This window comes from Triturus cristatus, chromosome 5_1 (assembly GCF_964204655.1).
Source record: "Triturus cristatus chromosome 5_1, aTriCri1.1, whole genome shotgun sequence".
Classification (NCBI taxonomy): domain Eukaryota; kingdom Metazoa; phylum Chordata; class Amphibia; order Caudata; family Salamandridae; genus Triturus; species Triturus cristatus.
This window is the reverse complement of record NC_140587.1, coordinates 936,405,263-936,428,754: the sequence shown is the minus strand read 5'-3', so window position 1 is coordinate 936,428,754 and position 23,492 is coordinate 936,405,263. Positions and strand designations below refer to the sequence as shown.

Genomic DNA, 23,492 nt, shown 5'->3' with positions numbered 1-23,492 from the left:
TTTTTACCAAAAAATATTTTTGCCTTATTTCACATTAGTCCCAAAACGAAATTTCTTTGCCAATTTGAAAGCACACTTACTGCTCTTTTTTTTTTCGGGGCAAGTAAAAATCACTTTTACAGACTGACACATTATGAAACCACTTTTTTTGATTTATTTAAATGCACATGTCCAAACTGTTTTTTCAGACCACCACCATGTTTATTCTCGGTGACTGCCTACACTCCAGCAAGGGCAACCAGCCTTAGTGATGCTGAATGTATTTGCATTACAGACTTAAACCTGAAAACCCCACTCGCTTCTAAATACTGTGCATGACTATACATGGCAAGCACATGGGTGTGTGCTAAGCCTCTGCTTCTTCCCCCAAAAATTCGCTCCCCCTTTCCATCTAATGCAACTGTGAAATCACCAGAGCAAGACGCAATAAATCTCTGCCTATAATTCCTCTATGCACACAGAGTCATGTTTTCACATTAGTCCCAAAACGAAATTTCTTTGCCATTTTGAAAGCACACTTACTGCTCTTTTTTTTTCGGGCCAAGCGAAAATCACTTTTTACAATTGGAAATCACTTTTACAGACTGACACATTATGAAACCACTTTTTTTGATTTATTTAAATGCACATGTCCAAGCTGTTTTTTCAGACCACCACCATGTGTATTCTCTGTGACTGCCCAATCTCAAAAAAGAGAGTTTCCCAGGGACCAGAAAGGACTGGGTGTCAGATATTTATCAAAAAAAGATTCCTTTCTGTGTATTACTCTTTTAGTTGGTGACCATGAGGCCTACACATTTAGATCAATAACCTTTGATTTTTGACTGTGACACTGGACAAATATTATTACTCCAGACTAGAATATACTTTTTGTTACTCTCAAAATTTATTTTTCATAGGAAAACACTTATGTTCAATAAAATCATATTTTAAAATTGCATTCAATATATACTCTGATTGGGTGCTCTGGTACAGTCTTATATATGCTATCTAACAATTCCGTATTACGGTATCTATCTCAGAGTCACACACACTTCAAATCATGTACTTTCAAAATTGCAAATTAAATACTACACAAATACATTTCATATGCTTTAAAAAGTCCCACTGTCGACGCGTTTCGGTGCATAGGTTACAATAGTAGCACCTTCCTCAGGACGGACGAGAATTTAAAACCAAAGTTTTGTTCTTCTTTCTAAAAAAGAGAATGCATATAATTAATACCATTTCCCTATGGAGAGTTGATTCTAGTTCTGGGCTATGCTGTTAGTGTCACTTATACATATTGTCTGCCCTTACTTTAAGTGTAGGGGTTGAAGTCCTTCTGTGGGTGTTCAGGACGACTTTATCACTTCTCAACTTTTGTGATTTTAGACCACTTGCATCATAGTCAGTGGAGTCATAGAATTCTACAAAAAGAGCATGGAGTTATTTCACCATACTTTTTGAGCCTATTAGCCTATTCTCATGCTGTTAAGCAAAACACTTACTTTTAAAAAGTCACGTTGACACATGTTCAATGGTGTCTTAAAGCAGGTACGTCTTTCGATATGCACCGCCTGTATTCAATTGTTTAGCTGTGCCTGTAAGGTACATAGATAATGCTATATACTTCAAATAATGATGTCATGGCACTGGTGTTTATTCTCAACAAATACATCCATATACCTACCAATAGGTTTTTCGCCTAATGTTTAAGTTCAGGCTGTCCTTCCCTGCACCTTTTCAAGTGGTGTCCTGATACCTGTACCGGAATAACATGACGTTCAATTTAAGTGTACAGTTATCCATAGATCATGGCTTTAGACATCTACCTATCCCCTACTCCTTCTAAATTAGAAAGGGGTTCAGTACATACCAGTTAGAGCCTGCAATATCTTGTGGCAGCCTGAATCTTGACAACGCTGTCTTCTTTTCTTTAAGCGCTGTCAGCCACACTGTAGGTTTTCTTGGGGGTGTTTTTACTTTTACTCCCAACCTGTGTATTAAAAGTCATATTGGAGGAGGTTTTATTTAGATCCTCGCATAGAAGAATCTTCTTATCGCATTCCCCAGATTTTGCCAAATTTGCTAATTACAAGTATGTCCTCTACTCTCATTGTCACTCATGCTGTTTTAAAGCAGCGCAGAGGTGTACTCTCTGTGACTGCCTACACTCCAGCAAGGGCAACCAGCCTTAGTGATGCTGAATGTATTTGCATTACAGACTTAAACCTGAAAACCCCACTCGCTTCTAAATACTGTGCATGACTATACATGGCAAGCACATGGGTGTGTGCTAAGACTCTGCTTCTTCCCCCAAAAATTCGCTCCCCCTTTCCATCTAATGCAACTGTGAAATCACCAGAGCAAGACGCAATAAATCTCTGCCTATAATTCTTCTATGCACACAGAGTCATGTTTTCACATTAGTCCCAAAACGAAATTTCTTTGCCAATTTGAAAGCACACTTACTGCTCTTTTTTTTTTCGGGGCAAGTGTAAATCACTTTTACAGACTGACACATTATGAAACCACCATGTGTAACTACAACAAAAACAATTCCCATTTCTATTATTCATTTCTTAAGTTACCACATACATCCCCTCTCAAACTGTAAACTCACCTTTAAAATTAGTTAGTTGTGAAAGAAATGTGACACTCAAACAGCAGATTATCAGAGCCAGGATCTCTGTTGTGTTCACCTCTCTCCTCTCAGCAGAACCATATAATGGCAAACTTTCCCTCTATTTTTCCACACATATACATGTAAGTTTCAAATCTCAGTGCTTCCCCCTTTTTTTCAAATGTAATCACACATTTCTATTGGTTGAAAACCAACCCTTTTCCAAAAGTACCCTTCCCCCAACTTGACTTCTGCCTAGTACCCTTCCCCCAACTTGACTTCTGCCTGCTACCATAGCAACAGCTCATGGAACACTGCTGTGTTGAGTTAGGTCAGAAGTTCGACACACAATGTTTCAATTCCACAGAGCAAGAGTGCTTGACTTTTCAAACCTAACAGCAAATCCATAGTACTGTTCTTTGGTTACACATTTTTTTGTACCAATACAAAACATGCTTCTATTAATTTACACATACAGCCTAGTTTTTATTCTAGAATGGTATGAAACAGCCAATCAGTTCTTTTTGTTTTGAAAAAAATATGTATGCCTCCATTTCCAAACTGTCTTTCTTTTCATATTGCCATTCTACTGAAAGACACCTCCTGAGTGCATCCAGTTCTCCTTTGAAGATGTTCACAGTGTGGATTGTAGGGCACAGCTATGTCTTCTGGAGTGAAAAGTTTGCAGAGAAAACAGATATGGTGAGAGACCTTGCTTTGCCAAATGTAGACATTAAATGGATTGGTCAGAGAGGGTTAAAGTGGCACCAATTGATGCCATTGGTGAAATCCTTCATTCAAATCCAACACCCTGACCTCATAATAGTGCACTGTGGTGGCAATGACCTAGGCACTTTGACTGGGGTAGGTCTGGAAATGCTTATGAAGAACACCTTTGCACAACTGTTTACACTTTTCCCTAAAACTGCCTTTGTGTTTTCCAACATATGCCAAAGGCAAAAATGGAACTGGTCCAATCATTTCTGTCCACAGATTGACAAAGCAAGAAAGCACGTCAACAAATCTGTTTCTGCTTTCCTCCGTGACTATGGTATGGGTGCCATTTACCACAACAACTTGCGTTATGACATGCAAGACATTTATAGAGGAGATGGTGTGCACTTCAATGATGAAGGGAACAGAGTCTTCCTCTTGAACCTTAGACTCTGCATCGGTACTTACTTGTAGGTACCACTAAAAAAATGACTTCATAAACACAACAGCTCTTTTTAGAGCTCCCTAATTTCTAAACTCTTAAATCTGATTTTCATTTTTTTTTTTTTTTTTTTTTTAACCGTACGCTTACCGTAAGCTTACCGTACGCGTACCCCGTGATTTTTTTTAAAATCAATAAATGTTTTTTTTGTACTTTTCTGTCCTTCTTTGACCCCCTTACAAATGTTAGGGGGTCTGTAACTCTCCTCATTGCCCCCTTTCCTTGTTTTCTCTGTTTTTTTTCTGAGTGAAACACACAAAATGGCGGCCGCCGCTTCCTGGTTTCGGCCGATTCGATTGTTTACTAAGATCTATGGGCCAATCAGAATCTCCTTCGCGCACGCCATGTTTCTTCCGTACGCTTACCGTAAGCTTACCGTACGCGTACCCCGTGATTTTTTTTTAAAAATCAAAAAATGTTTGTTTTGTACTTTACAGTCCTTCTTTGACCCCCTCACAAATGTAAGGGGGTCTGTAACTCTCCTCATTGCCCCCTTTTCTTGTTTTCACTCTTTTTTTTTCAGAGTGAAACACAGAAAATGGCGGCCGCCGCTTCCTGGTTTCGGCCGATTCGAATGTTTACTAAGATCTAAGAGCCAATCAGAATCGCGCTCGCGCACGCCACCGTACGCTTACCGTAAGCGTACGGTAAGCGTACCGTAAGCGGGCTCAGATATATATATTGATTTAAAGGCTATTTTCTCAGAATCTACTGAACAGATTTACACCAAACCTACAAAAGGCACTTCCTTGACCTAGGGACTACCTCTCTGCCAAATTTTGAGTAATTCTGTTCAGCCGTTCGGGCTGTAGCTCGTTCTAAAGGTCCTATGGAAAAATGCATGGGAAAAACGCGTTTTGGGACCCCCCTTTTATCTCAGCCCCCGCTTGACGGATCCCCCCGAGACTTTCAGGGTAGGAGCGGAGCGTAGCGCCCCACCTATTTTGAGAAATTCGCGAGGATTCGTCGACCGGCGCCAAAGTTATTCAAAATAGAATGTTGAGGTTTTCCTATGGAAACGTGGTCCTAACTATAACTACCTACTGGCGACCGCCAGTAGGTAATATATATATATATATATATATATTATGTACTGGCGGTCGCCAGTAGATAGTTATAGTTAGGACCGAGTTCCCATAGGAAATCTGAAAATTCTATTTTGAATAACTTTGGCGCCGGTTGACTTATCTTCGTGAAATTTTCAAAACTAATGGGGCGCTCCGCTCAGCTCCTACCCTGAAAGTCTCAGAGTGATTTGTCAAGCGGGGGCTGAGAAAAAAGGGGGTCCCAAAACGCATTTATCCCATGCATTTTCCCACAGGATCTTTAGTCGAAGGTACAGCCCGAACGGCTGAACAGAATTACTTGAAATTTGGCAAAGAGGTAGTCCTCAGGTCAGGCATGTGCCTTTTGCTTAAATGGTGTAAATCCGTTCAGTAGTTCCTGAGAAAATCAAAAGTAAAATCACATATATATCTGGGCGGAGCCTAACCACACATCTCATCGTGAGATCTGATTGGCTGTCAGCACTTCATCCAAGAAGTGTTGGCAGCCATCTTGGGACCAATATACATGATAGCACCTCATTAAAAAGCATTGCAGTTAATAGAAGGTTTTAAGACTTTAGTTACATTATAAATCATTTGTTGATGGTACCATACTCATTTTAGGAATTGTGGTGTGTTCTAAGGTGATTTTACCATGTGAAAAAGCCTTCTGCTATGATATCATGAATCATGTTTGAGAGAAAACTGAGAGCATATCTCATTTTCTGTAAATTCACATTATCTTTCTCAGTCACGTGAGAATGAAGTCTGACATTCTCAGTAAAACATGTACATCCAACAAGGGCAGAGACTGTCAGTTGATTCCTTTGTGTTCTACTGCAGCTTCCCAGAGTGTTCTAAAGAACAACTAGAGCGCTAACAGTCCTACTTATGACAAAAGTATGGCACACCTGAAGCCATCTTGATTGGAATAAAGTGGTAACACTTAAAACATTTAATTTACAAAGGAACAAAATGAGGGGGTTCATTTGCCATAGAAATTATGATTAGTTCTGCAGAAAGAAAAATCAAGGCACATTTTGACTTCTCAAATCCTCTTCTATTTCATAAACAAATTCTGACATGCAGACTGAAACATGCACTTTGAATACCAGCAGCAGACTTCCCTGGTGAGCAGTAGTTTTACTACAGTGATCTAATGAGCAACTAGAGTGCTACCATTCAGAATTTATGGCAAATGTGTGACACATCTGAATGCCTTCTTGATGGAACCAAAATAAAAAACTGAAAGTATTCCCACTGAGGAGACTGCAGTAAATGAGGAAATTAGGAAACTTCATAACAAATAAATCTCCCAAGATGGCCACCAGAGACAAAAGAGCCCAAATGTAGCCCAAATATCACCCAGATGTAGCCCAAGTATAGCCTAATGACAGAATGTCCCAGAGTGTTCTTAAGAACAACTAGAGCGCTAACAGTCTTACTTATGACAAAAGTATGGCACACCTGAAGCCATCTTGATTGGAATAAAGTGGTAACACTTAAAACATTTAATTTACAAAGGAACAAAATGAGGGGGTTCATTTTGCCATAGAAATTATGATTAGTTCTGCAGAAAGAAAAATCAGGGCACATTTTGACTTCTCAAATCCTCTTCTATTTCATAAACAAATTCTGACATGCAGACTGAAACATGCACTTTGAATACCAGCAGCAGACTTCCCTGGTGAGCAGTAGTTTTACTACAGTGATCTAATGAGCAACTAGAGTGCTACCATTCAGAATTTATGGCAAATGTGTGACACATCTGAATGCCTTCTTGATGGAACCAAAATAAAAAACTGAAAGTATTCCCACTGAGGAGACTGCAGTAAATGAGGAAATTAGGAAACTTCATAACAAATAAATCTCCCAAGATGGCCACCAGAGACAAAAGAGCCCAAATGTAGCCCAAATATCACCCAGATGTAGCCCAAGTATAGCCTAATGACAGAATGTCCCAGAGTGTTCTTAAGAACAACTAGAGCGCTTACTGTCTTACTTATGACAAAACTATGGCACACCTGAAGCCATCTTGATTGGAATAAACTGGTAACACTTAAAACATTTAATTTAAAAAGGAACACAATGAGGGGGTTCATTTTGCCATAGAAATTATGATTAGTGCTGAAGAAAGAAAAATTAGGACACATTTTGAGTGACTTCTCAAATCTTCTTCTATTTCATTAAAAAATTCTGATATGCAGACTGAAACATGCACTTTTAATACCAGCAGCAGACTTCCGTGGTGAGCAGTAGCTTTACTACAGTGATTTAATGAGCAACTAGAGTGCTAACATTCAGAATTTATGGCAAATGTGTGACATATCTGAATACCTTCTTGAAGGAACCAAAGTAAAAAACTGAAAGCATTTCCTACTGAGGAGACAGCAGTAAATGAGGAAATTAGGAAGCTTCATAACAAATAAATCTCCCAAGATGGCCACCAGACACAAAAGAGCCTAAATGCAGCACAAATATCACCCAGATGTAGCCCACATGTAGCCCAATGACAGAAGTGTGCAAAACACTTATTTGTTGTGTATTTGCAGTTTTATATAGTGCAGACTTGTCAGGTATTGGAATGCTTTACATGAGCATTGGTTACATCACACAAGATCAAATTCATTTTGGTTGTAGACATGGGGAGATTAAGTGATTTGACCACAATCACAGAATGTTGAGCTGAAGCAGAAACTCCAACCTGGTTCCCCAGTTGCAAAGTCTGCAGCTCTGGAAGTAACACCACATCCTCTCGCCAAGGTGCAACATTTAGTCAAGTGGTCAACTGGATAAAAAAACATAAAGATTACAAATAATTTAAAAGTTCTTTGTCGCTATTTGAAAACTCAGAAAATATGTCCTCATTTTAGTTTTTTAGAGCACTAACCATAATTTTGATGCAAATAAGACCCTCTCATATATGTAATTTCTAAAGGAAATACTCTAGGTATTACAGTTTTGATTACATCAAGATGACGTCAGGCGTTCCACACTTTTGTAATAAATATAGAATGTTAGCAATCTAGTTGTTCATTGGGATACTGTTGAGAGGCAGAGGCCAGGGGCACGGACTCTGAAAATTGAAGGCAGGTAGGAGAGTGCAGAGGCAACAATTTGACCACACTGGGCAGGCAGGAAGGGCAGTCGCAGCACAACAGACTATGGAGGGCAGTGGAAAGGGGGGCAGGGGCAACAAACCAACAATCAGCCGCGGCCCGTGGAGGGTGTTCCGTGGGGGGGAAAGGCGGGGCGGGGGAGGGGCAGCGTGGGGGGTACTAAAAACGGAATATGGATAATTAGAGGTAAGTAAACAACTAAATAAATAAAACGAATTTCGTAGCGCGCCCTGCATCGCAAATTGCAATGCAGCGCACGCTACGAAACTTGTTTTATTTATTTATTTGTTTACTTACCTCCAATTATCCATATTTCATTTTTTAGTACCCCCCACCCTGCCCCACCCCCGCCCTGCCTTTCCGCCGGCAGTGGTAGTACAACCATACATGCCAACAGACCCGTTTCAGCCAGGAAAAGTCCAATGTTTTTAAGCTCAAATGGGCTTTATTTGATCTGACTCCTGTCTACAATCTCCTCTTTTTCAATGTAACTCAAAGGGGAAAATCAATACCCCAGTTTTTTTTCAAAATCTCCCTCTTACCAAGTTCAAAATGTTTGCAAGTATGGTACATTGAATCATGGTAGGCAAGAGGAATTGGGGTAGGGACATGGACTCGGATAACAGAGGACAGGAGGGACATGGAGAGGTGCACCAAACTGACCCTACAGGGCAGGCATCAGGGTTTGCAGCAGCACAATACACCACACAGCGCATGCGGGACGGGACTGCAGCACAACAATCCATAGAAAGCAATAGGAAGGGGACAGGACCATGCACATGGACAACAGAGAACAGATGGGAAAGAGGCAATGGTAGCTAGCTGACCATAATGGACAGACAGGAGAGAAAGCTGCAGCATAGCAGACCATAAAGGGCAGGAGGGACGGATCAGGGGCATTACAATGGAACAGACAAGCCAGGAGGGAGGGAATTGGGGATCTGCACATGGAAACAGAGGGCTGGGGGCAAGGTGGCAGGGCAGGAGCAGCAAGATGACCATGGAGGTCAGGCAGGATGGGCACTAGAAACAAGACACACCATGGAGAGCAACAATGAGACTATAGTGGCATACACACAGACCATGGAGGGAAGGTGGGAGGGGGTCAGGGGCAGCTAGCTGACCACACAGGGAAGGTGGGAGGGGCCATTGCAGCACAGAAGACCATGCATGACAAGCGGGAGGGTTAGTGGCAGCACAATGGCTATGATGGGCAAGAAGGAGGGTGCAGGGGCATGCACAAAGGACCATGGAGGATAGAAGGGAGGGTCAGGACCTGGGCACAGACAAGAGAGTTCAGGGGAAGGGGCCTCACAACAGACCGTGCGGGGCAGGCAGGAGGAGCAGTTGCAGCACAACAGATCAGGGAGGGCAGAAGGGTGTGACAGTAAAATGGACCATGGAGGACAGAAGGAAGGGGATAGGGGCATTGCATGTGGACAGGCAGGGTGGAGGTGGCAGGGACAGGTTACAGTCATCTGACAATGCTAGGCAGGTGGGAGGGGAGTGGCAGCTCAACAGAACACTCAGAGTAGATAGGAGTGGCAGGTCCATGGAACATAATGGGCAAAAAGGATGGAGCAGGGGCATGCACAAAGACATCGGAGGGCAGGGGGAAGGAGAATAGGGGCAGCAACCTAAGCACAGAGGCTTCGCAGGAGGTCAATGATGGGCCATAGAATTGGGCGATGGAGGGCAGGAGGAGTGGACTGGTACATCATGCTAAATGGAGGGCAGTGGCAGCACATCAGACCATGCATGGCAGGAGGGAGGAGGCTAGTCCATGGATTCAGACAACAGAGGATAGGGAGGAGGTGGATGGGGCAGCAAGCTAACTGTTCAGAGAAGGTGGGTATTAGGAACTTTATTGTTTTTAAAATGTGTGTCTGTGCGAACTACTTAAAATATGAACAAGTATGCAGCATAATCTCACTTTTATTCAGGAAGAAGAGGACGTTTGTGACTGTGACTCCGGGCTCACTTGGCAGAAACACCCCCTGACCCTCCACCCCATCGCAAAATGTAATGCCCGTGAAAAGGGTAGGGGGACGCAGTGTTATATAGAACATAGTCCTGAGAGCACGATTGGAAATGAAAACTAGATGTAGTATATGGTATAAACTATGCACCAAAAAGTGTGATATAAGATGAACCGGGGCGTGAAATATAATATGCAATACATTGTGTGCAATGACAGATTCATTGGAGAGCGCGAGATAGCACAGGCACTAGCGCGTGCTATGCGATATGCGTCTTGGAGTGTAATATGCACAGGGCAGTGTTGTGTAACATAACTAGTCTCTAAAGTTGTAATATAAAATATGGGCTGGGGAGTGTAACGTTGCACATGCACTGTGACAAAGATATGGATCCCAGATTGTAATATGTATGGCATAGCGCTGTGCTTTATAACTAGGGATCCCGGTTTTCCGTTTAAACGGATTTTTGCATATAAATACAGACGAAGAAAACAATGTTTTCATAGTCTGTATTTATATGTAAAAACGGCAAAATACTAGAAAATGTTGCCGCGCTGCCCTGCTCCGATCCAGAGTTATCTCGCCACCCGCACCCCCCCCCCACGCCCCTGGCTGCTGCCGGGCGTACACAGCCGCACCTGAGTACTTCACAGATCTTTTGAAGGTCATTTACTTGTAACAAGGCTTTATTGTTCTTTCTGCTGTCACCTGTGGCGCAAGCCGGGTGGCTGCGTAGACAGATGAGTGGAACTGTGGCAAATGGCAGTGCTGCTTGCACTGCCACAGTGAAATTGTTTTAATGCACATCATTATTTCGTGCAAATGGGAGCCAACCCACGGACCACGGCGGCTGCTGGAAAATATTCTATAAAGAACTGCACTGTCTGAATGTTTAAATTAAGTTTTTAGTTTGGCATGAGTTTATCCCATGCCAGGCACTCCTATATTTAAGGTCCCTTGCTCTTTATTTAAATTTAGAAAGACTAAGAAAAAACGAGGACAAAAACAGCTTGACACAATGCCTCGGAGAACTACACAATGCAAAGGTGGTCACTGGGAAAGTAATGAACAACGCAAGAGAAAGTAATCAAGCGGCTATTGTGCTGCTTCTACTTTGTAGCTTAACAGTACAGGACTTTTAACCCCTTCCATGCGGGGCGGATTCCCCCGCGGTGCTGACCGCTGCTTGCGCGGGCAGGGTCATGACGGAACGGTTCCGTCATGAGCACAGCTCAACCGACGCTCATGACGGAACCGTTCCGTCATGAGCGTCGAAGGGGTTAATAGGCATTGGCAAAGCCAATATCTCTCAACTTTGGCTGAGCTACAAGACTGACTGACGTGAACACATGCTTCAAGAAGCATGTGCAGGCTCGTCCGGCAATCTTGGAAGGAGTTTCCCGTTAAAAATCAATAAGTACTCTGCTACACGGGATGACATTTGTCTTTATTATAAATAAACAATTCCAGCCACGGGTAGGTGAGGAGTGATAGTTATCCCATGCCTCTCTCAGGCAGTTGTTGCAAAAGCAGGAAGAATGGGAGCAGGAAAAGAAGGCAGGAAGAGAGGAAGGAAAGCAGAAATTCAGTAAAGAAGAGACGGAGGGAGGGTTGAAGAGAGAGAGGGATAAATTGGAGGGATGAAGGAAATAATTTAGGAAGGAAGTAGGACAGATAGAAATAAACAAATAGCGAAAGATAGAAAATAAAAGAAAATTGTATGTGAAGGAAAAATAAATGTGGAAAAATACTAGCTGTAGCATCGTCTTTTGCTTGTGGCAAAAATAAATGTGGATAAATACAGGAAACATGGCCAAAAAATAAATATGGATAAATACAGACGGAAATGGCAAAGAAATAAATACCATAAAACCGGGAGCCCCAGTTATAACATACACATCGAGGAAGGCACGTTAGATGGGGCAATATAACCCGTGCGAAGGCAAGTGTGGCATGACATATTCACGGGGTGGTGTTACAGTGCACATGGGCTAGAGAGGCTCATAGCATACGCACTAGCTGGTGGAATACAACACAGAGGTGTGAGGCAATCGGCGGACACTGGTGGGTGTAACACAGCATTGGGCTCAGCCAGGAGCACGCTGTGACTCTCAAGTGAGGTTCGTCTCCTTTCCAGAGAGTAAAATAAAAAGTATTACACATCCGGCGGTGGATGTGTTTTTTATTAACCGTGAGGGGGGTTTCTTGCATAATTTGGTCGAATTTTTGTCGAATCCCCTTTGAATGGCTTGGTGTGCGTGTATATTAAATGTGCCCGTCAATAGCTACCCATGTTTGTATAAATAAACGACAAGGGTGTCTACTTGGAGAGTACCCACTGGCGGGGGCGCCGGGATTAGGCACAGTAGGGCGTCAGAGCTTCACTAGCGGTGTAAATACATTCCATGTGGATTCATTCTATGCATAGTCGCCTTTTAATGAATATCACGCAAATCGTCATGGTGATAGGTACATACGGTTTGTCCAACATGTCCTAGGTGTTTCTATAAATATATATATTTTTAAAATAATAAAAAACAAAGGCCGGCCCGGGGGATGGGGTCCCCGGAGCCATAAGTGGCCTGAGGAGGGGGGCATAGCAGCCCCCTCCTAAAGAATTTAAATTAAAAAAAGGCCATGACCTGGGGGTTGGGGTCCCCGGGGCCGATTAAGGCCTTGGGAGGGCCAAATTTATTTTTTTCAATAAAAAAAATTAGGGTGCAGGCCCTGGGGGATGGGGTCCCCAGGACCAGTAAATTAGAAAAAGAAGGGGGGCAACACAGCCCTCCTTCTTAAAAAAATAAAATAAATAAAAGACCGGCATCGCGCTGGAGGCCACGCCCCCTCCTTGCAGCACTCTGTAAACGTGCCCCCTGGCCAGTTGTCAGTTGGGGAATTAATTCCCCTTCAATACTGAGGGTCACTGAGGGCCAACTAGCCCAACAGGTATCTCCAGTGTGCGCCAGGGAGCTGCGTTGCAGACAGGTGTTCTGAGGCCACGCCCCTTTTTACACCTCTATGCAACGCAGCTCTGTGGTGCTTACTGGAGGTACCTAGTAGGCTAGTTTGACCCTAGGGACCCTTAGGATTCAAGGGGACTTAATCTCTCAAATTAGAACGGCCACAGGGCATGTTTACACAGTGGTGAAGGGAGGGGACGGGGCCTGAGGTGACGTGTGCAAACACGCCCTGTGGCGCGTTTTAAGTTGGGAAATAATTCCCTTTCAACCCTGAGGGACCCAGGGGGCCAACTAGCTCACCAGGTGCTTGCAGTAAGTGCCACTGCTCTGCGTTGCAGAGAGGTGGTGCAGGCCGTGCCCCTTTTTACACCTTTCTGCAATGGCGCTCACTGGACGTACCTAGTGTGCTATTTTGCCCCTAGGGATCCTCAGGATTCAAGGGGACTTAATCTCCCAACTTAAAAAACGGCCACAGGGCATGTTTACACAGTGGGGAAGGAATGGGACGGGTCCTGAGGTGACGTGTGCAAACACGCCCTATGGCGCGATTTAAGTTGGGGAAATAATTCCCCTTCAATCCTGAGGGCCCCTGGGGGCTAACTAGCCCACCAGGTGCTTCCAGTAAGCGCCACTAAGCTGCGTTGCAGAGAGGTGGTCCAGGCCGTGCCACTTTTTACACCTCTCTGCAACGCAGATCTGTGGCGCATACTGGAGGTACCTAGTGGGCTAGTTGGACCCTAGGGACCCTCAGGATTCAAATTAACTTAATCTCCCAACTAAAAATGGCCACAGGGCGTGTTTACACAGTGGTGAAGGGAGGGGACGGGGCCTGAGTTAACGTGTGCAAACAAGCCCTGTGGCGCGTTTTAAGTTGGGGAAATAATTCCCCTTCAATCCTGAGGGCCCCTGGGGGCTAACTAGCCCACCAGGTGCTTCCAGTAAGCGCCACTGAGCTGCGTTGCAGAGAGGTGGTCCAGGCCGTGCCACTTTTTACACCTCTCTGCAACGCAGCTCTGTGGCGCATACTGGAGGTACCTAGTGGGCTAGTTGGACCCTAGGGACCCTCAGGATTCAAATGAACTTAATCTCCCAACTAAAAACGGCCACAGGGCGTGTTTACACAGTGGTGAAGGGAGGGGGCGGGGCCTGAGTTAACGTGTGCAAACACGCCCTGTGGCACGTTTTAAGAGGTAGTTTTAATCCCCTGCCCTATTATATACTAGGGGCTTACAGAGGAGGTCATACTGATCACAGGGGGACCCCAACGCATAGTGTTCCCTAGTGTATGTAGGTGTTTTCACTGTATTCTGAGTGTCTTTTAACATAGCACTGGCTCTAGGACTGGTTAGTCAGACTCAGTTACCACCAGTATCTGTCTGAAAAGGTTGAGGGTCCAGGGTGATTTTGCAACAAGGCTTCTTTCTGCTCTTCTGTTTGTTCTTTCTGCACGTTATCCTTCTTCCTGCACCTTTCTTCGTCTTTGAGGACTTCTGTTGCTTCTTTCTGCATTTCTTTTCTTTCTTTCTGTGCGTTTTTTCTTCTTTCTTCACATGTCCTATCTCTGTAGGCACAGTTAGAAATTAGCATTTAAAAAACCTTTGAAATTCACTGACAAAACCATAGGTTTCAGGCACGTTATTGTTAGGAATTAGCATTTAAAAAATCTTAGAAATTCACTGAAAAAACCATAGGTTTCAGGGGCGTTATAGTTAGCTGGACTTTTCACTCGTACAAAACCATTGAAATTCCCCCGTTATAGTTAGTTCAGCTAACTATAACTCGCGCGCCCGCAATGCACTGCTGATGACGTCACATATTACATCACTCATGACATGGTGACTACAGTGATCTAATGAGCAACTAGAGTGCTAACATTCGGAATTTATGGCAAATGTGAGACACATCTGAATGCCTTCTTGATGGAATCAAAGTAAACAACTGAAAGTATTACTACTGAGGAGACTGTAGTAAATGAGGAAATTAGGAAACTTCATAACAAATAAGTCTCCCAAGATGGCCACCAGAGACAAAAGAGCCCAAATGTAGAACAAATATCACCCAGATGTAGCCCAAGTAAAGTCCAATGACAGAATGTCCCAGAGTGTTTTAAAGAACAACTAGAGCGCTATCAGTCTTACTTATGACAAAAGTATGGCACACCTGAAGTCATCTTGATTGGAATAAAGTTGTAACACTTAACACATTTAATGCAAAGAAACAAAATGAGGGGGTTCATTTTGCCATAGAAATTATGATTAGTGCTGCAGAAAGAAAAATTAGGGCACATTTTGAGTGAATTCTCAAATCCTCTTCTATTTCATGAAAAAATTCTGACATGCAGACTGAAACATGCACTTTCAATAACAGCAGCAGACTTCCCTGGTGAGCAGTAGCTTTACTACAGTGTTCTAATGAGGAACTAGAGTGCTACCATTCAGAATTTATGGCAAATGTGTGACACATCTGAATGCCTTCTTGATGGAACCAAAGTAAACAAGCATTGAAAATGCAATAGGTTTCGCCCTCGTTTAAGTTAAAGCACATCTGTTTGTAATTAGGTGGCTTTTAGCTTTGCTTTTATTAGTATTTTTCAAACTTTCATGTACATATTATGCATATATGTATATGTATATGTATGCATGCATTTATATTTGTATTTATATAGATATGCAGATTATATATATGTTTATATATATATATATATACACATACATATTTATAAATGCATTTGCATATATATGCATATATATATGTGCATATGTGTGCGTGTAGAGAGAGTTAGAGAGAGGTAGAGGGGTAGAGAGGTAGAGGTAGAGAGGTAAAGGTAGAGAGGTAGAGAGTAGTAGAGAGAGAGGTAGAGAGACGTAGAGAGTAGAGGATGAGTAATAGAGAGTAGAGAGTGAGTAGTAGAGAGTAGTAGAGAGAGTAGCAGAGAGTGAGTAGGAGAGAGTAGTAGAGTGAGTAATAGAGAGTGAGTAGTAGAGAGTAGTAGAGAGTGAGTGGTAGAGAGTGAGTGGTAGAGAGTGGGTAATAGAGAGTGAGTAGTAGAGAGTCTTAGAGAGTAGTAGAGAGTGTGTAGTAGAGTGAGTAGTAGAGAGTAGTAGAGAGTGAGTAGTAGAGAGTGAGTAGTAGAGAGTGAGTAGTAGAGAGTAATAGAGAGTGAGTAGTGGAGAGTGAGTAGCAGAGAGAGAGTAGTAGAGAATGAGTAGTAGAGTGAGTAGTAGAGAGTAGTAGATAGAGAGTAGTAGAGAGTGAGTAGTAGAGAGTAGTAGAGAGTGAGTAATAGAGAGTGAATAGTAGAGTGAGTAGGAGAGAGAGTAGTAGAGAATGAGTAGTAGAGAGTGAGAAGTAGAGAGTGAGTAGTAGAGAGAGAGTAGTAGAGAGTGAGTTGTAGAGTGTAGTAGAGAGTGAGTAGTAGAGAGTAGTAGAGAGTGAGTAGTAGAGAGCGAGTAGTACAGAGAGAGTAGTAGGGAGTAGTAGAGTAGTAGAGAGTGAGTAGTAGAGAGTAAGTAGTAGAGAGTAGTGGAGTAGTAGAGAGTGAGTAGTAGAGAGTAGTAGAGAGTGAGTAGTAGAGTGAGTAGTAGGGAGTAGTAGAGAGTGAGTAGTAGAGTGAGTAGTAGAGAGCAAGTAGTAGAGAGTGTGTAGAAGAGAGAGTAGCAGACAGTAGTAGAGAGTGAGTAGTTGAGAGTGTGTAGTAGTGAGTGAGTAGTAGAGAGTAGTAGAGAGTGAGTAGTAGAGAGAGTAGTAGAGAGTTGAGTAGTAGAGTAGCAGAGAGTGAGTAGTAGAATGAGTAGTGGAGAGTAGTAGAGAGTGAGTAGTAGAGAGTGAGTAGTGGAGAGAGAGTAGTAGAGAGTGAGTAGTAGAGAGTAGTAGAGTGAGTAGTAGAGAGAGAGTAGTAGAGGGTAGTAGAGTGAGTAGTAGAGAGTGAGTAGTAGAGAGTAGTAGAGAGTGAGTAGTAGAGAGTAGTAGAGTGAGTAGTAGAGAGTGAGTAGTAGAGCCGTAGAGAGTGAGTGGTAGAGAGTAGTAGAGAGCAGTAGAGTGAGTAGTAGAGAGTAGTAGAGAGTGAGTAGTAGAGAGAGTAGTAGAGAGTAGTAGAGAGTGAGTAGTAGAGAGTAGTAGAGAGTGAGTAGTAGAGAGTGAGTAGTAGAGAGTAGTAGAGAGTGAGTAGTGGAGAGTGAGTAGCAGAGAGAGAGTAGTAGAGAATGAGTAGTGGAGTGAGTAGTAGAGAGTAGTAGATAGAGAGTAGTAGAGAGTGAGTAGTAGAGAGTAGTAGAGAGTGAATAGTAGAGTGAGTAGGAGAGTGAGCAGTAGAGAGTAGTAGAGGGTGAGCAGTAGAGAGTGAGTAGTAGAGAGTGAGTTGTAGAGTGTAGTAGAGAGTGAGTAGTAGAAAGTAGTAGAGAGTGAGTAGTAGAGAGTGAGTAGTACAGAGAGAGTAGTAGGGAGTAGTAGAGTAGTAGAGAGTGAGTAGTAGAGTGCAGTGGAGTAGTAGAGAGTGAGTAGTAGAGAGTAGTGGAGAGTGAGTAGTAGAGTGAGTAGTAGGGAGTAGTAGAGAGTGAGTAGTAGAGTGAGTAGTAGAGAGTAGTAGAGAGTGAGTACTAGAGAGTGAGTAGTGGAGAGTGAGTAGTAGAGAGTAGTAGATAGAGAGTAGTAGAGAGTGAGTAGTAGAGAGTAGTAGAGAGTGAGTAATAGAGAGTGAATAGTAGAGTGAGTAGGAGAGAGAGTAGTAGAGAATGAGTAGAAGAGAGTAGTAGAGAGTGAGAAGTAGAGAGTGAGTAGTAGAGAGAGAGTAGTAGAGAGTGAGTTGTAGAGTGTAGTAGAGAGTGAGTAGTAGAGAGTAGTAGAGAGTGAGTAGTACAGAGAGAGTAGTAGGGAGTAGTAGAGTAGTAGAGAGTGAGTAGTAGAGAGTAAGTAGTAGAGAGTAGTGGAGTAGTAGAGAGTGAGTAGTAGAGAGTGAGTAGTAGAGTGAGTAGTAGGGAGTAGTAGAGAGTGAGTAGTAGAGTGAGTAGTAGAGAGCAAGTAGTAGAGAAGGTGTAGTAGAGAGAGTAGCAGAGAGTAGTAGAGAGTGAGTAGTTGAGAGTGTGTAGTAGTGAGTGAGTAGTAGAGAGTAGTAGAGAGTGAGTAGTAGAGAGAGCAGTAGAGAGTGTAGTAGTAGAGTAGCAGAGAGTGAGTAGTAGAATGAGTAGTGGAGAGTAGTAGAGAGTGAGTAGTAGAGAGTGAGTGGTAGAGAGTAGTAGAGAGTGAGTAGTAGAGAGTAGTAGAGTGAGTAGTAGAGAGTGAGTAGTAGAGCCGTAGAGAGTGAGTGGTAGAGAGTAGTAGAGAGCAGTAGAGTGAGTAGTAGAGAGTAGTAGAGAGTGAGTAGTAGAGAGAGTAGTAGAGAGTAGTAGAGAGTGAGTAGTAGAGAGTAGTAGAGAGTGAGTAGTAGAGAGTGAGTAGTAGAGAGTAGTAGAGAGTGAGTAGTGGAGAGTGAGTAGCAGAGAGAGAGTAGTAGAGAATGAGTAGTGGAGTGAGTAGTAGAGAGTAGTAGATAGAGAGTAGTAGAGAGTGAGTAGTAGAGAGTAGTAGAGAGTGAGTAGTAGAGAGTGAATAGTAGAGTGAGTAGGAGAGAGAGTAGTAGAGAATGAGTAGTAGAGAGTAGTAGAGAGTGAGTAGTAGAGAGTGAGTAGTAGAGAGTGAGTTGTAGAGTGTAGTAGAGAGTGAGTAGTAGAGAGTAGTAGAGCGTGAGTAGTACAGAGAGAGTAGTAGGGAGTAGTAGAGTAGTAGAGAGTGAGTAGTACAGAGAGAGTAGTAGGGAATAGTAGAGTAGTAGAGAGTGAGTAGTAGAGTGCAGTGGAGTAGTAGAGAGTGAGTAGTAGAGAGTAGTGGAGAGTGAGTAGTAGAGTGAGTAGTAGGGAGTAGTAGAGAGTGAGTAGTAGAGTGAGTAGTAGAGAGTAGTAGAGAGTGAGTACTAGAGAGTGAGTAGTGGAGAGTGAGTAGTAGAGAGTAGTAGATAGAGAGTAGTAGAGAGTGAGTAGTAGAGAGTAGTAGAGAGTGAGTAATAGAGAGTGAATAGTAGAGTGAGTAGGAGAGAGAGTAGTAGAGAATGAGTAGAAGAGAGTAGTAGAGAGTGAGAAGTAGAGAGTGAGTAGTAGAGAGAGAGTAGTAGAGAGTGAGTTGTAGAGTGTAGTAGAGAGTGAGTAGTAGAGAGTAGTAGAGAGTGAGTAGTACAGAGAGAGTAGTAGGGAGTAGTTGAGTAGTAGAGAGTGAGTAGTAGAGAGTGAGTAGTAGAGAGTAGTGGAGTAGTAGAGAGTAGTGGAGTAGTAGAGAGTGAGTAGTAGAGTGAGTAGTAGGGAGTAGTAGAGAGTGAGTAGTAGAGTGAGTAGTAGAGAGCAAGTAGTAGAGAAGGTGTAGTAGAGAGAGTAGCAGAGAGTAGTAGAGAGTGAGTAGTTGAGAGTGTGTAGTAGTGAGTGAGTAGTAGAGAGTAGTAGAGAGTGAGTAGTAGAGAGAGCAGTAGAGAGTGTAGTAGTAGAGTAGCAGAGAGTGAGTAGTAGAATGAGTAGTGGAGAGTAGTAGAGAGTGAGTAGTAGAGAGTGAGTGGTAGAGAGTAGTAGAGAGTGAGTAGTAGAGAGTAGTAGAGTGAGTAGTAGAGAGTGAGTAGTAGAGCCGTAGAGAGTGAGTGGTAGAGAGTAGTAGAGAGCAGTAGAGTGAGTAGTAGAGAGTAGTAGAGAGTGAGTAGTAGAGAGAGTAGTAGAGAGTAGTAGAGAGTGAGTAGTAGAGAGTAGTAGAGAGTGAGTAGTAGAGAGTGAGTAGTAGAGAGTACTAGAGAGTGAGTAGTGGAGAGTGAGTAGCAGAGAGAGAGTAGTAGAGAATGAGTAGTGGAGTGAGTAGTAGAGAGTAGTAGATAGAGAGTAGTAGAGAGTGAGTAGTAGAGAGTAGTAGAGAGTGAGTAGTAGAGAGTGAATAGTAGAGTGAGTAGGAGAGAGAGTAGTAGAGAATGAGTAGTAGAGAGTAGTAGAGAGTGAGTAGTAGAGAGTGAGTAGTAGAGAGTGAGTTGTAGAGTGTAGTAGAGAGTGAGTAGTAGAGAGTAGTAGAGCGTGAGTAGTACAGAGAGAGTAGTAGGGAGTAGTAGAGTAGTAGAGAGTGAGTAATAGAGAGTGAGTAGTAGAGTGCAGTGGAGTAGTAGAGAGTGAGTAGTAGAGAGTAGTAGAGAATGAGTAGTAGAGTGAGTAGTAGGGAGTAGTAGAGAGTGAGTAGTAGAGTGAGTAGTAGAGAGCAAGTAGTAGAGAGTGTGTAGTAGAGAGAGTAGCAGAGAGTAGTACGGAGAGAGTAGTTGAGAGTGTGTAGTAGTGAGTGAGTAGTAGAGAGTAGTAGAGAGTGAGTAGTAGAGAGAATAGTAGAGAGTATAGTAGTGGAGAGTGAGTAGTAGAGAGTGAGTAGTAGAGAGTGAGTAGTAGAGAGTAGTAGAGAGTGAGTACTAGAGAGTGAGTAGTGGAGAGTGAGTAGTAGAGAGTAGAAGAGAGTGAGTAGTAGAGAGTGAGTAGTAGAGAGTAGTAGAGTGAGTAGTAGAGAGTGAGTAGTAGAGAGTAGTAGAGAGTGAGTAGTGGAGAGTGAGTAGTAGAGAGTAGTAGAGAGTGAGTAGTAGAGAGTGAGTAGTACAGAGAGAGTATTAGGGAGTAGTAGAGTAGTAGAGAGTGAGTAGTAGAGTGCAGTGGAGTAGTAGAGAGTGAGTAGTAGAGAGTAGTGGAGAGTGAGTAGTAGAGTGAGTAGTAGGGAGTAGTAGAGAGTGAGTAGTAGAGTGAGTAGTAGAGAGTAGTAGAGAGTGAGTACTAGAGAGTGAGTAGTGGAGAGTGAGTAGTAGAGAGTAGTAGATAGAGAGTAGTAGAGAGTGAGTAGTAGAGAGTAGTAGAGAGTGAGTAATAGAGAGTGAATAGTAGAGTGAGTAGGAGAGAGAGTAGTAGAGAATGAGTAGAAGAGAGTAGTAGAGAGTGAGAAGTAGAGAGTGAGTAGTACAGAGAGAGTAGTAGAGAGTGAGTTGTAGAGTGTAGAGAGAGTGAGTAGTAGAGAGTAGTAGAGAGTGAGTAGTACAGAGAGAGTAGTAGGGAGTAGTAGAGTAGTAGAGAGTGAGTAGTAGAGAGTGAGTAGTAGAGAGTAGTGGAGTAGTAGAGAGTGAGTAGTAGAGAGTAGTAGAGAGTGAGTAGTAGAGTGAGTAGTAGGGAGTAGTAGAGAGTGAGTAGTAGAATGAGTAGTAGAGAGCAAGTAGTAGAGAAGGTGTAGTAGAGAGAGTAGCAGAGAGTAGTAGAGAGTGAGTAGTTGAGAGTGTGTAGTAGTGAGTGAGTAGTAGAGAGTAGTAGAGAGTGAGTAGTAGAGAGAGTAGTAGAGAGTGTAGTAGTAGAGTAGCAGAGAGTGAGTAGTAGAATGAGTAGTGGAGAGTAGTAGAGAGTGAGTAGTAGAGAGTGAGTAGTGGAGAGAGAGTAGTAGAGAGTGAGTAGTAGAGAGTAGTAGAGAGTGAGTAGTAGAGTGAGTAGTAGGGAGTAGTAGAGAGTGAGTAGTAGAGTGAGTAGTAGAGAGCAAGTAGTAGAGAGTGTGTAGAAGAGAGAGTAGCAGACAGTAGTAGAGAGTGAGTAGTTGAGAGTGTGTAGTAGTGAGTGAGTAGTAGAGTAGTAGAGAGTGAGTAGTAGAGAGAGTAGTAGAGAGTTGAGTAGTAGAGTAGCAGAGAGTGAGTAGTAGAATGAGTAGTGGAGAGTAGTAGAGAGTGAGTAGTAGAGAGTGAGTAGTGGAGAGAGAGTAGTAGAGAGTGAGTAGTAGAGAGTAGTAGAGTGAGTAGTAGAGAGAGAGTAGTAGAGGGTAGTAGAGTGAGTAGTAGAGAGTGAGTAGTAGAGAGTAGTAGAGAGTGAGTAGTAGAGAGTAGTAGAGTGAGTAGTAGAGAGTGAGTAGTAGAGCCGTAGAGAGTGAGTGGTAGAGAGTAGTAGAGAGCAGTAGAGTGAGTAGTAGAGAGTAGTAGAGAGTGAGTAGTAGAGAGAGTAGTAGAGAGTAGTAGAGAGTGAGTAGTAGAGAGTAGTAGAGAGTGAGTAGTAGAGAGTGAGTAGTAGAGAGTAGTAGAGAGTGAGTAGTGGAGAGTGAGTAGCAGAGAGAGAGTAGTAGAGAATGAGTAGTGGAGTGAGTAGTAGAGAGTAGTAGATAGAGAGTAGTAGAGAGTGAGTAGTAGAGAGTAGTAGAGAGTGAATAGTAGAGTGAGTAGGAGAGTGAGCAGTAGAGAGTAGTAGAGGGTGAGCAGTAGAGAGTGAGTAGTAGAGAGTGAGTTGTAGAGTGTAGTAGAGAGTGAGTAGTAGAAAGTAGTAGAGAGTGAGTAGTAGAGAGTGAGTAGTACAGAGAGAGTGGTAGGGAGTAGTAGAGTAGTAGAGAGTGAGTAGTAGAGTGCAGTGGAATAGTAGAGAGTGAGTAGTAGAGAGTAGTGGAGAGTGAGTAGTAGAGTGAGTAGTAGGGAGTAGTAGAGAGTGAGTAGTAGAGTGAGTAGTAGAGAGTAGTAGAGAGTGAGTACTAGAGAGTGAGTAGTGGAGAGTGAGTAGTAGAGAGTAGTAGATAGAGAGTAGTAGAGAGTGAGTAGTAGAGAGTAGTAGAGAATGAGTAGTAGAGTGAGTAGTAGGGAGTAGTAGAGAGTGAGTAGTAGAGTGAGTAGTAGAGAGCAAGTAGTAGAGAGTGTTTAGTAGAGAGAGTAGCAGAGAGTAGTACGGAGAGAGTAGTTGAGAGTGTGTAGTAGTGAGTGAGTAGTAGAGAGTAGTAGAGAGTGAGTAGTAGAGAGAATAGTAGAGAGTATAGTAGTGGAGAGTGAGTAGTAGAGAGTGAGTAGTAGAGAGTGAGTAGTAGAGAGTAGTAGAGAGTGAGTACTAGAGAGTGAGTAGTGGAGAGTGAGTAGTAGAGAGTAGAAGAGAGTGAGTAGTAGAGAGTGAGTAGTAGAGAGTAGTAGAGTGAGTAGTAGAGAGTGAGTAGTAGAGAGTAGTAGAGAGTGAGTAGTGGAGAGTGAGTAGTAGAGAGTAGTAGAGAGTGAGTAGTAGAGAGTGAGTAGTACAGAGAGAGTATTAGGGAGTAGTAGAGTAGTAGAGAGTGAGTAGTAGAGTGCAGTGGAGTAGTAGAGAGTGAGTAGTAGAGAGTAGTGGAGAGTGAGTAGTAGAGTGAGTAGTAGGGAGTAGTAGAGAGTGAGTAGTAGAGTGAGTAGTAGAGAGTAGTAGAGAGTGAGTACTAGAGAGTGAGTAGTGGAGAGTGAGTAGTAGAGAGTAGTAGATAGAGAGTAGTAGAGAGTGAGTAGTAGAGAGTAGTAGAGAGTGAGTAATAGAGAGTGAATAGTAGAGTGAGTAGGAGAGAGAGTAGTAGAGAATGAGTAGAAGAGAGTAGTAGAGAGTGAGAAGAGAAGTAGTACAGAGAGAGTAGTAGGAGTAGTAGAGTAGTAGAGAGTGAGTAGTAGAGAGTGAGTAGTAGAGAGTAGTGGAGTAGTAGAGAGTGAGTAGTAGTAGAGAAGGTGTAGTAGATAGAGTAGCAGAGAGAAAGAGTGAGTGTAGAGTGTGTGAGGTAGTCCCACACCCACCACACCACAACA

At 43.0% G+C, this 23,492-nt stretch overlaps 1 long non-coding RNA gene across 1 annotated transcript; it reads right to left on the bottom strand.

The window, feature by feature from the left end:
• Positions 1 to 890: 890 nt before the first annotated feature.
• LOC146832693 (uncharacterized) lies at positions 891 to 2,082 on the bottom strand. The gene is made up of 3 exons (XR_014961321.1): positions 1,491 to 2,082; positions 1,300 to 1,409; positions 891 to 1,195 (listed from the first exon to the last, which is right to left on the bottom strand). It is a non-coding gene; the product is annotated as an uncharacterized LOC146832693 (long non-coding RNA).
• Between the last annotated feature and the right edge of the window lie 21,410 nt (positions 2,083 to 23,492).